Genomic DNA, 3,411 nt, shown 5'->3' on the forward strand with positions numbered 1-3,411 from the left:
AGCTCGAGGGGCACGCAGGCTTGAGGGGGGACCCGACTGCCCCAGCTTCAAAAGAGTACAGCGGATTGAAACCCATTAGATGTGTTTACATCCATGAGTTCAAAATATTTAGAAAGTTTACTGGGTCACCTTTTGAGGGGGAGAGGGAACCAATTCAAACACAAATACATAGCAGAGAAGTTATTGCAGCTAATAAAGGAGAAGAAAATGATAGAATTTTACCAGTTTGCAATCCTCTGATGAATTAATGGATACAGGCACTGAGCGTCAACTACTATCAGAAAGGAGTAGGGACGCCTGGGTGGCTCAGTCGGTTAAGTGTTCGACTCTTGGTTTTGGCTCAGGTCATGATCTCACAGTTTGTGGGTTCGAGCCCCGCATCGGGCTCCATGCTGGCAGTGAGGAGTCTGCTTGGGATTCTCTCTCCCTTTCTCTCTGCCCCTCCCCTGCTTGCTCTCTGTAAATAAACTTAATTTTTTTTTTTTTTTAAAGGAACAAACCTCAGCCGGTGTGCCTCCTGAGCAAAGAGCACACCCTGCTTTCATCCTTTGCCAAAAGGAGCCAACCTGAGCATGCTTGAGCTGCTGATTTGTAGGGGACACGGGGGAGTGAGCCGGGAACATGCTTAACACCGTAGCATGCAGTCATCAAAACCCAGGCTGAGAAACTCCACCACTCAATAGCCTGGGATCCTCAACAGAAGCTGGAAAGAGGTGGGGAGGAAATCTGTAGGTTAAAGGAGCTGAAAAGACATTTACCGTTTTTGTTAAGTGGGCAAGAGCGAACAGTGTCTGGGGATGCACATGCGTGAACGCCACAAAGAACACAGGAGAGTGGTCATGGGGCGGGGTGGGGGTGGGGGGGCGGGGGGACAATGCCGTGACCGGGATGGAACAGGAGGGGCTTCTGGATGGCTGGTGTGGTTTATGCGTCGACGTGGAGTGAGCCACGGCGCCCAGATATCTGGTCAAATGTGATTCTGGATGTTTGTTGCCAAGGTGTTCTTTGGATGTAATGACCAACAGGGAAATTGGTAGGACTTTGAGCAAAGGGGATCGTCCTCTGTAATGTGGGTGGGTCCCGTCCAATCAGTGGAAGGCCTGCCTGGAGCGAAGTCTGGAGCAAGAAGGAATCTACCTGCAGACAGCTTCTGTACTTGCACTGCAACTCCCCCCTGGGTCTCCAGTCTGCTATCGGTTCTGTTTCTGCAGACGACCTTGACTACTACAGCTGGTAAAGTTCAGTTTCTTGACTTCGGTGATAGTTACAAGGATGTTCACCCTATAATTCACTAAGCAACATATCTGTTTTGCATGGTCTTCTATATATTTTTATAATGAAAAGGTTAAAAAAAAAAAGTCTAATTTGCATATAGGTATGTTAATAGAGAGGAAGGGGATTCTTGATGAATACCAAACTGCTCTCTGGGATTTATGGGGAGGAAAAGAGATGGCCACAATTTGCTCTGAATATTTTTGTGTTATATGACTCTTATGCCAGAACATGTCTCTACATTTTGGATATAATTACAAAAAAAAAAAAAAAAAAAAAAAGGCTGATCTTAGTTGTGACACACATGGAAAGTTCAACCTCATTAAAAATCTAACAGAAAATTACAATAAGAGGCACAGAGAGCCCATTTCTACTGGGGGCCTGTGGAACCACAAGAGGAAGGGAGGAAAAAAAAAAAAAAAGAAACCAAAGCACTGTGAATTATGCAATTGCCGTTTATTTCAGAAACAAAATATAGCTGTTCTTAACCCTTAGGACCATGAATGCTGTTGGAGTTTCCGTATTTATTCAGTAGATAAAACATATTTTCATTCTCCAGAGGGCAAATGGAGAACAAGAGCATCACAGTTCGTGGAAATAGAAGAACAGAGCTTCTTCCCACCTGTATCTTGAGGCCTTTTTAAAGTACTCCTTTTAAAAATTCTCCTTTTCAGTGCTCAGGTTTCTTTGAACATCAGCCAGCCCTCCGTTTCACCCATCATTGACCATTAGTGATGACACACACAGTATGCTTCGTGCACTTGTTACCTAAAACCCTAGGGCTCCCCCACATCTGTAGGATGGTAAGAGTTCTTTATCCTGAGGTCCTTTGATTAGCCGGAGGACAGCCTCGCTGAGAAAGGGTAATCTGTGCTGATAGAAAGTGGGCCCATTAGAAACAAAAGTTAACACCTGGAATTTGTCACGGACATAACCCTTCTGGCCAGTGTCCCAACGTCCGATCCATAACTCCAAACTTTAAAGGCATCCATCAGGGGCGCCCGGGTGGCTCAGTTAAGCGTCCGATTTTGGTTCAGGTCTCATGGCTCGTGGGTTCAAACCCCACGTTGGGCTCTATGCTGACAGCTCAGAGCCTGGAACCTGCTTCAGATTCTGTGTCTCCCTCTCTCTCTGCCCCTGCCCTGCTCACGTTCTGTCTCTCTCAAAAATAAACATTAAAAAAAAATTTTAAGGGCATCAATCACTGTTAAGTAAGACAGGTCTCACTTCATAAAGACAGGCGGTCATGAATATCGGGGTTTACTTAGTGTTTTGCATTTGCTTTCTCTCTAGCTAGCTAGCTACACAGCATCTGGCTATATGGCTTGTTTTTAAAAACAGCATCACTGAAATGTAACGAGTAAACTGCATAATTCCACTGAACGTGTACAATTCTGGGGCTTTTTTGTATTTTCAGAGTTATGCGAATATAAAACATTTTCAGTCACCGCTAAAAAGAAATCTGCATGGCGATCAGCTACAGCTCCTTCCCCGTTCCCTGCTCGCCCCACTGCCTGGCGCCATTCACCCACTTTCTGCTTCTATAGACTTGCTTATTCTGGACAAATAGATACAAATGGAATCGTGTAGCACATGGTCTTTAGTGACTGATAACTTGGCTTAACGTTCCCACATAAAGAGCTTCGTTCCATTTTAATGCTCTGTGATATTCCGCTGCATGGATACGGTTAGTGTTACTTACGTGTCTTTAGCGAGCCCGGCGTTGAGTACCTCCCAGTGTGGGGCACTGGGCCAAGAAAACAACAGTAAGTTGGTCAGTCTCTGCCCTCCAGGAGCTGAGACACCCCCTCCCCAGTAAAGGCAGATCTTGACAGGTGCTGTAAGAGATACAAATCAACACAGAAAGGGGAGAGGACCTTCGATGAGGGGGTGAGGGGGCCAGGAGGAAGTGGAAGAAGGTTCAAGGGAGACGTGGCACTTCAGATACACCTAGAGAACCTACCACACGCAGGAAAAGGCACTCTGGGGCAAGAGGACCAGTAAGTAGCAAAGGCACAGGGGGCTGAGAAATCCGAGAAGTACAGAGGGGCAGGAAGGGCAGAGCCGTGGGACGGGGTGAGGGAGCTGAGGCCCAGAGCATAAACTAACCAAGTCGGGGGCCTGAAATTAATACTCAGA

This window comes from Panthera pardus, unplaced genomic scaffold (genome assembly GCF_024362965.1).
Source record: "Panthera pardus isolate Hobbes unplaced genomic scaffold, ASM2436296v1 HiC_scaffold_24, whole genome shotgun sequence".
Taxonomy (NCBI): Eukaryota; Metazoa; Chordata; class Mammalia; order Carnivora; family Felidae; genus Panthera; species Panthera pardus.